This window comes from Oncorhynchus gorbuscha, linkage group LG08, assembly GCF_021184085.1.
Source record: "Oncorhynchus gorbuscha isolate QuinsamMale2020 ecotype Even-year linkage group LG08, OgorEven_v1.0, whole genome shotgun sequence".
Lineage (NCBI taxonomy): Eukaryota > Metazoa > Chordata > Actinopteri > Salmoniformes > Salmonidae > Oncorhynchus > Oncorhynchus gorbuscha.
This window is the reverse complement of record NC_060180.1, coordinates 26,820,155-26,828,706: the sequence shown is the minus strand read 5'-3', so window position 1 is coordinate 26,828,706 and position 8,552 is coordinate 26,820,155. Positions and strand designations below refer to the sequence as shown.

The 8,552-nt window shown below is 43.4% G+C and overlaps 1 protein-coding gene across 1 annotated transcript in view; it reads right to left on the bottom strand.

Moving 5' to 3' along the window:
- Positions 1-8,552, bottom strand: part of LOC124041417 (regulator of microtubule dynamics protein 2-like) — a 77,959-nt gene that overhangs the window by 15,944 nt on the left and 53,463 nt on the right. The gene's annotated exons all lie outside the window — the stretch shown is intronic.

The following is an 8,552-nucleotide window of genomic DNA, read 5'->3' as shown; positions in this document are numbered from 1 at the left end:
CTACTTGGTAAGCAGCTCCAATGTAGATTTGGCCTTGTGTTTAAGGTTATTGTTCTGATGAAAGGTGAATTAAACTCAGTGTCTGGTGGAAATCAGACTGAACCAGGTTTTCCTCAACGATTTTGTCTGTGTTTAGCTCCATTACGTTTATTTTTTATTCTGAAAAACTCCACAGTCCTTAACGATTACAAGCATACCCATAACATGATGCAGCCACCACTACGCTTGAAAATATGGATAGTGTTACTCATGAATGTGTTGTAATGGATTTGCTCAAAACATAACACTTTGTATTCTAGACAAAAAGTGAATTGCTAAGCCACATTTTTGGCAGTATTACTTTAGTGCCTTGTTCCAAACAGGATGCATGTTTTGGAATATTTGTATTCTGTACAGACTTCCTTCTATTCACTGTCATTTAGGTACGTATTGTGGAGTAACTACAATGCTGTTGATCCATCTTCAGTTTTCTACCATTACAGCCATTAACTGTTTTAAAAGTCACCATTGGCCTCATGGTGAAATCCTTGAGAAGTTTCCTTCCTCCGGCAACTGAGTTAGGAAGGACGCCTGTATCTTTTGTAGTGACTGGGTGTATTGATACTAGAGGTCGACCGATTATGATTTTTCAACGCCGATACCGATTATTGGAGGACCAAAAAAGCCGATACCGATTAAAAAATATATACAGTGGGGCAAAAAATAATTTAGTCAGCCACCAATTGTGCAAGTTCACCCACTTAAAAATATGAGAGGCCTGTAATTTTCATCATAGGTACCAGAAAATCACATTTTTAATTAATTTATTTGCAAATTATGGTGGAAAATAAGTATTTGGTCAATAACAAACTATGCGTACTTTTTTGTTCCACTGTATTTGTAATAATGACAATTACAACAATACTGAATGAACACTTATTTTAACTTAATATAATACATCAATAAAATAAATTGAACCTCAAGTAAATCATGAAACATGTTCAATTTGGTTTAAATAATGCAAAAACAAAGTGTTGGAGAAGAAAGTAAAAGTGCAATATGTGCCATGTAAGAAAGCTAACATTTCAGTTCCTTGCTCAGATGAGAACATATGAAAGCTGGTGGTTCCTTTTAACATGAGTCTTATTCCCAGGTAAGAAGTTTTAGGTTGTAGTTATTATAAGAATTATAGGACTATTTCCCTCTATACCATTTGTATTTCATTAACCTTTTGACTATTGGATGTTCTTATAGGCACTTTAGTATTGCCAGTGTAACAGTATAGCTGCCGTCCCTCTCGTTAGCGCGCGCGCTAACTAGCTAACCATTTCACTTCGGTTACACCAGCCTCATCTCGGGAGTTGATAGGCTTGAAGTCACATGTTCCGGAGTTCTAAATTGAGCAGCTGCTGAAAAATGAGCTCCTGTATATATTGAGATTTAAATGGTTTTTTAGAGTGAAGTACATCAAAAAAATCAAGAGAAAACTGCAAGACTCAATAGAAGACAAAACAAGGAACAAACCAAAAAAGACAGGCTTTTGAAAAAATTAACTATTTTTCATAAAATTGTACAGTTATCTTAGCTAGCTGAATTGCTAGCAGAATTGTTTACTTGTTGCTAAGCAGTTGCTAGGGACTCTCCTGGAAGAAGCTAGCTAGCTTACAAAGAATAACAACAAAAAATATCTAGTTAACAGAAGAAAGGAAGACAAAATAAGGACAAAAGAAGGACAGAAGAAAAAGGAAAAGAAAGAGGACAACATAGTGAAACAGTCAGCACTTCTATTGCAACTTGTATTTCGTCGTCCTAACGTAGTCTACACTGCTATCTGCCCAGCAGCTAGCCAGCTAGCAAACGTCCACCGAATAGCAGCACTGTAAAAACTATTACACTCAACTGAACGACTTGATTAGTGTAGTGTTAGCTAGCTACATAGTTGTCTTTGCTGTCTTCGTATCCAAGATAATTGTGTAGTTTAGAGCGTGTAGTCTTAGAGTGATTATCTTAATTTACTGAGGTTAGCTAGCCAGCTATTTGTCGTCCTTAACGTAGGAGACACTGCTAGCTAGCCAACAGCTAGCCAACGTCTACTGAATAGAACTTCCGCACTCAACAACCCGGTCGCATTCCGCTTCGCTCCACAGGTAGTATCACATTTTTCATTTCATTTCTTTACAGCACAACGGTTTGATTTGTTTGATCGTAGCTAGCTACATAGCTAGCTACATAGCCGTCTGTGTATCAAAGATAATTGTTGTCGTTCTTTTAACGCAACGTAACGTAATCAACACTGCTAGCAAGCCAGCTAGCCCCCGAATAGCAGCACTGTAGAAACTATTACACTCAACGGAACAACTTGATTAGTGTAGTGTCAACAACGCCGCCACTGCCAGCTAGCCTACAAAGTCAACAACGCAGCCACTGCCAGCTAGCCTACTTCAGCAGTACTGTATCATTTTAATCATTTTAGTCAATAAGATTCTTGCTACGTAAGCTTAACTTTCTGAACATTTGAGACGTGTAGTCCACTTGTCATTCCAATCTCCTTGCATTAGCGTAGCCTCTTCTGTAGCCTGTCAACTATGTGTCTGTCTATCCCTGTTCTCTCCTCTCTGCACAGACCATACAAACGCTCCACACCGCGTGGCCGCTGCCACCCTAATCTGGTGATCCCAGCGCGCACGACCCACGTGGAGTTCCAGGTCTCCGGTAGCCTCTGGAACTGCCGATCTGCAGCCAACAAGGCAGAGTTCATCTCAGCCTATGCCTCCCTCCAGTCCCTCGACTTCTTGGCACTGACAGAAACATGGATCACCACAGATAACACTGCTACTCCTACTGCTCTCTCTTCGTCCGCCCACGTGTTCTCGCACACCCCGAGAGCTTCTGGTCAGCGGGGTGGTGGCATCGGGATCCTTATCTCTCCCAAGTGGTCATTCTCTCTTTCTCCCCTTACCCATCTGTCTATCGCCTCCTTTGAATTTCATGCTGTCACAGTTACCAGCCCTTTCAAGCTTAACATCCTTATCATTTATCGCCCTCCAGTCTGCTAAATGACTTAAATGTAAATGTAAAATGAAGTCATAAACAGCGCAGTGCTTGACACACAACAAAGAGCTGCTGGTAAAACGCACGAAAGTGCTGTTTGAAAGAATGTTTTGCGCCTGCTTCTGCCTACCTCCACTCAGTCAGATACTTGTATGCTCAGTCAGGCATTGGAAACCTCCCTGGTCTTTGTGGTTGAATCTGTGTTTGAAATTCCCTGCTGGACTAAGGGACATTACATATAATTGTATGTGTGGGGTACAGAGATGAGGTAGTCATTCAAAAAAATCATGTTAAACTCTATTATTGCACACAGAGTGAGTCCATGCAACTTATTATGTGACTTGTTAAGCACATGTTTACTCCTGAACTAATTTAGGCTTTCCATAACAAAGAGCGAAATTTGGAGGTGCTTATATTTGTCCTGTTACACACAAGTGTGCAATTGAAATGCGTTTCTTTGCATATCTCAACTTGCCCTGAGACACCTGTAGGGAGTGGGGTCACGGCCAGTGTTGCCATTTTACAGCACCCATGGAGCAATTAGGTCTAAGTGCGTTGCTCAAATCAAAAATACCTATTTAAAAAATGTATAATAACAAATGAAGAGCAGCAGTAAAATAACAATATCGAGGCTATATACAGGGGGTACAGGTACAGAGTCAATGTGCGGGGGGCACCGGTTAGTCGGGGTAATATGTGATAATAACAGAGTAGCAGCAGCGTAAGAGGGGGGCAGGGGCAAGGCAAATAGTCTGGGTAGTCATTTGATTAGATGTTCAGGAGTCTTATGGCTTGGGGGCAGAAGCTGTTTAAAAGCCTCTTGGACCTAGACTTGGCGCTCCCGTACCGCTTGCTGTGCAGTAGCAGAGAGAACCGTCTATGACTAGGGTGGCTGGAGTCTTTGACCATTTTTAGGGCCTTCCTCTGACACTACCTGGTATAAAGGTCCTGGATGGCAGGAAGCTTGGCCCCAGTGACGTAATGGGCCGTACGCACTATTCTCTGTAGTACCTTGATGTAGGAGCACAAACAGTTGCCATACCAGGCAGAGATATAACCCATCAGGATGCTCCCGATGGTGCAGCTGTAGAATCTTGAGGATCGGAGGACCCATGCCAAATCTTTTTAGTCTCCTGAAAATGTTTTGTCGTGCCCTCTTCACAACTATATTGGTGTGCTTGGACCATGTTAGTTTGTTGGTGATGTGGACACCAAGGAACTTCAAGCTCTCAACCTGCACCACTACAGCCCCGTTGATGAGAATCGTGGCCTGCTCGGTCCTCCTTTTCCTGTAGTACACAATCATCTCCTTTGTCTTGATCATGTTGAGGGAGAGGTTGTTTTCCTTGCACCACACGATCAGGTGTCTGATCTCCTCCCTATAGGCTGTCTCGTCATTCTCGGTGATCAGGCTTACCCTGTTGTATCATCAGCAAACTTAAATGATGGTGTTGGGAGTCGTGCCTGGCCGTGCAGTCATGAGTGAACAGGGAGTACGGAAGGGGACTGAGCACGCACCCGAGGAGCCCCTGTGTTGAGGATCAGCGTGGTGGATGTGTTGTTACCTACCCTTACCACCTGGGGGCGGCCCGACAGGAAGTCCAGGATCCAATTGCAGAGGGAGGTGTTGAGTCACAGGGTCCTTAGCTTAGAGGGCACTACAGTGTTGAACACTGAGCTGTAGTCAATGAATAGCATTCTAACATAGGTGTTCCTTTTGTCCAGGTGTGAAAGGGCAGTGTGGAGTGCAATAGAGATTGTATCATCTGTAGATCTGTTGGAGTTGTATGCAGATTGAAGTGGGTCTATGGTTTCTGAGATAATGGTGTTGATGTGAGCCATGACCAGCCTTTCAAAGCACTTCATGGCTACAGACGTGAGTGCTATAGGTCGGTAGTCATTTAGGCAGGTTACCTTAGTGTTCTTGGGCACAGGGACCATGGTGGTCTGCTTGAAACATGTCGGTATTACAGACACAGACAGGGAGAGGTTGAAAATGTCAGTGAAGGCACTTGCCAGTTGGTCATCGCATGCTCGGAGTACACGTCCTGGTAATCCGTCTGGCACTGCGGCCTTGTGAATGTCGACATGTTTAAAGGTCTTACTCACATCGGCTGTGGAGAGCGTGATCACAGTCATCCGGAACAGCTGATGTTCTCATACATGTTTCAGTGTTACTTGCCTCAAAGCTAGCATAGAAGTTATTTAGCTCGTCTGGCAGCCTCGTGTCATGGGCAGCTGTCAGCCGTGCTTCCCTTTGTAATCTGTAATAGTTTGCAAGCCCTGCCACATCCAACGAGCGTCGAAGCTGGTGTAGTACGATTCAATCTTAGTCCCGTATTGATGTTTTGCCCGTGTAATGGTTCGTCAGAGAGCAGGATTTTTTATGAGATTCCGAGTTTCACTCCTGGAAAGCGGCAGCTCTACCCTTTAGCTCAGTGTGAATGTTGCCTGTAATCCATGGCTTCTGGTTTGGGTATGTACGTACAGCCACTGTGGGGACGATGTCGTCAATGCACTTATTAATGAAGCCAGTGACTGATGTGTTGTACTCCTCAATGCAATCGGAGGAATCCTAGAATATCCATATCCAGTCTGTGCTAGCAAAACAGTTCTGTTTTGCTAGCACAGACTGGATATGGATCTGCTTCATCTGACCACTTTTTTATTGACCGAGTCACTGGTGCTTCCTGCTTTAATTTTTGCTTGTATGCAGGAATCAAGAGGATAGAATTATGGTCAGATTTGCCAAATGGAGGGCGAGGGAGAGCTTTGTACACGTCTCTGTGTGTTGAGTAAAGGTGGTCTAGAGTTTTTTTTCCCCTCTGGTTGCACATTTTGCGCAGCAGGAAATGAGGTCAAACGGATTTAAGTTTCCCTGCATTAAAGTCACCGGCCACTAGGAGCGCCACCTTTGGATGAGTGTTTCCATATGGCTGTATACAACTCATTGAGTGCGGTCTGAGTGCCAGCATCGGTTTGTGGTGGTAAATAGACAGCTACGAAGAATATAGATGAAAACTCTCTCGGTAGATAGTGTGGTCTACAGCGTGTCATGAGGTATTCTACCTCAGGCGAGCAAAACCTTGAGACTTCCTTGGATATTGTGCACCAGCTGTTGTTTACAAATATAAATAGACCGTCACCCCTTGTCTTACCAGAGGCTGCAGTTCTATCCTGCCGATACAGTGTATAACCCGCCAGCTGTATGTTATTCTTTTCATCATTCAGCCACGACTCAGTGAAACAAAATCCCTCTCATCACACCTTGTCGGCTCTGGTATTTGAACCAGCAACCTTTCGGTTACTGGCCCAACACTCTAAATTCGAGGCTACCTTCCGCCCCTGACTCACACCACTCATTCCCTGGGTCACTAGCCACCACTCCACCCAGGAGGGGCTGGAAGCCAACCAATCAAATTGTACACATTCAGCAATGTTAGCAAAACCTCCCAGACAAGCTCCTCATTAAACAACTTGAGAGAGATAAGATCAGCTGCTTTCCCTTTTTTCCATTGTTCTCTATCCCAATTAAAGCTCCAATCTGTACTTTGGGAAGCTGTTCAATGTCATTTCAATTCTAGAATGGTTTCCAGGGTATAGCTCCAAAATATGGTCAGAATAATCTCTTGGATTGTTAGTCCAAAACAAATAAAGTATTGTGTTTAGTTGTTTTTTGAATCCCAGAATGCAGATTTAATATACAAGGGATACTGGGAACAAGGAAGGGGCTAAATAAAACCGTGGAAGATGGTGTGTGTTTTATCCCCAGCCTGTAGCTGTGGGTTCTGAGAAAAGTGTGTTGCACCAACCGCCAATGCTCAAATTCTGTTGCCCGATTAGCAGGAAAGTATTAGAATTGTGTGTATGCTCTGTGCATATGCTCCATGTGATTCATACGTGCTTTAAAATGTATACCACCTATACAGTGGGTGTTGCAAAATAAGACAGCGAGAAATCAAGTTCCACCCACACCACACTCACAAAAGCATCTTTATCTATTATCTGCCAAAGCATTGGCGGGTGAATTGTATATAACTGTAACAAAACGGTAATTGTTTATTTTCTTATGGCAGCGCGATGAGATAGCGGAGATGCTATCTGCAGCTTTTAGCCGACTGGCTTCCAATGAAAACATTGGTGTGTGATGATATGTTTTCTCAAGTCCTACACCACTGACCGACTTGCTACCTGTTAATGAATAAATACGGCCGGTGGATGGATGATAAAATGGTTTGCTTCTCCACTATCTGAATAGATAGATAGATATTAGGCACATGTATACACCAAAGATTAAGAACACCTTCCTAATAGAGTGGCACGCCCCTTCTTTTGCTCTAATTCGTCAGGGCATGTGGACTCCACACTCTACACTGCCCATGTTGACTGCAATGCTTCCCACAGTTGTGCCAAGTTGGCTGGATGTCCTTTGGGTGCTGTGGAGCGTGAAAAACCCAGCAGCGTTGCAGTTCTTGTCACAAACCGGTGTACCTGGCACCTACTACCATACTCCATTCAAAAGGCACTTGAATGCCACACATACACACAATGCATGTCTCAATTGTCTCAAGGATTAGAAACCCTTCTTTAAACTGGTCTCCGCCCCTTCATCTACGCTGACTGAAGTAGACTTAACAAGTGACATCAATAAGGGATCACAGCTTTCACCTGGTCAGTGTGTCACAGACAGAGCTGGTGTTCTTGATGTTTTGTGGACTCAGTGTATGTATTGACGTGTGGGTAACTGTCAGTGATGTGGGTAACTGTCAGTGATGTGGGTAACTGTCAGTGATGTGTGTAACTGTCAGTGATGTGTGTAACTGTCAGTGATGTGTGTAACTGTCAGTGATGTGTGTAACTGTCAGTGATGCGTGTAACTGTCAGTGATGCGTGTAACTGTCAGTGATGCGGGTAACTGTCAGTGATGCGGGTAACTGTCAGTGATGTGAATAACTGTCAGTGATGTGAGTAACTGTCAGTGATGTGAGTAACTGTCAGTGATGTGAGTAACTGTCAGTGATGTGAGTAACTGTCAGTGATGTGGGTAACTGTCAGTGATGTGGGTAACTGTCAGTGATGTGGGTAACTGTCAGTAATGTGGGTAACTGTCAGTAGGACTTTATTCTTATTTTAAATGTGTGCAGTTCTGTCCTTGAGACCTTGTCTATTGGTGTTCTGCATAATTTCATGTTTTATGTATTGTGTGGACCCCAGGAAGAGTAGCTGCTGCTTCTGCAACATCTAATCCAAAATAAAATACTGACTATTAAGGTTAAGGGAGGTAAAGTAGTCTGCCAGATGACCTAAAAAGGTCCCAACAGTTAGTATCTAGGGAGCCTTGAGGGTAACACCTTTCAGAGCCAACATGCCCCAAAACCCTATAACCCTATTTACCCATGCATAACACATTTATAACCACAAGTTGATGGAGTGACAGTGAATAACAAGCCTGTAAAGAAGCAGTGTCTAACCGCGTAGAATAAACTGTACAAATTAGAGTTTTAGTCGAGGAACATTAGCGA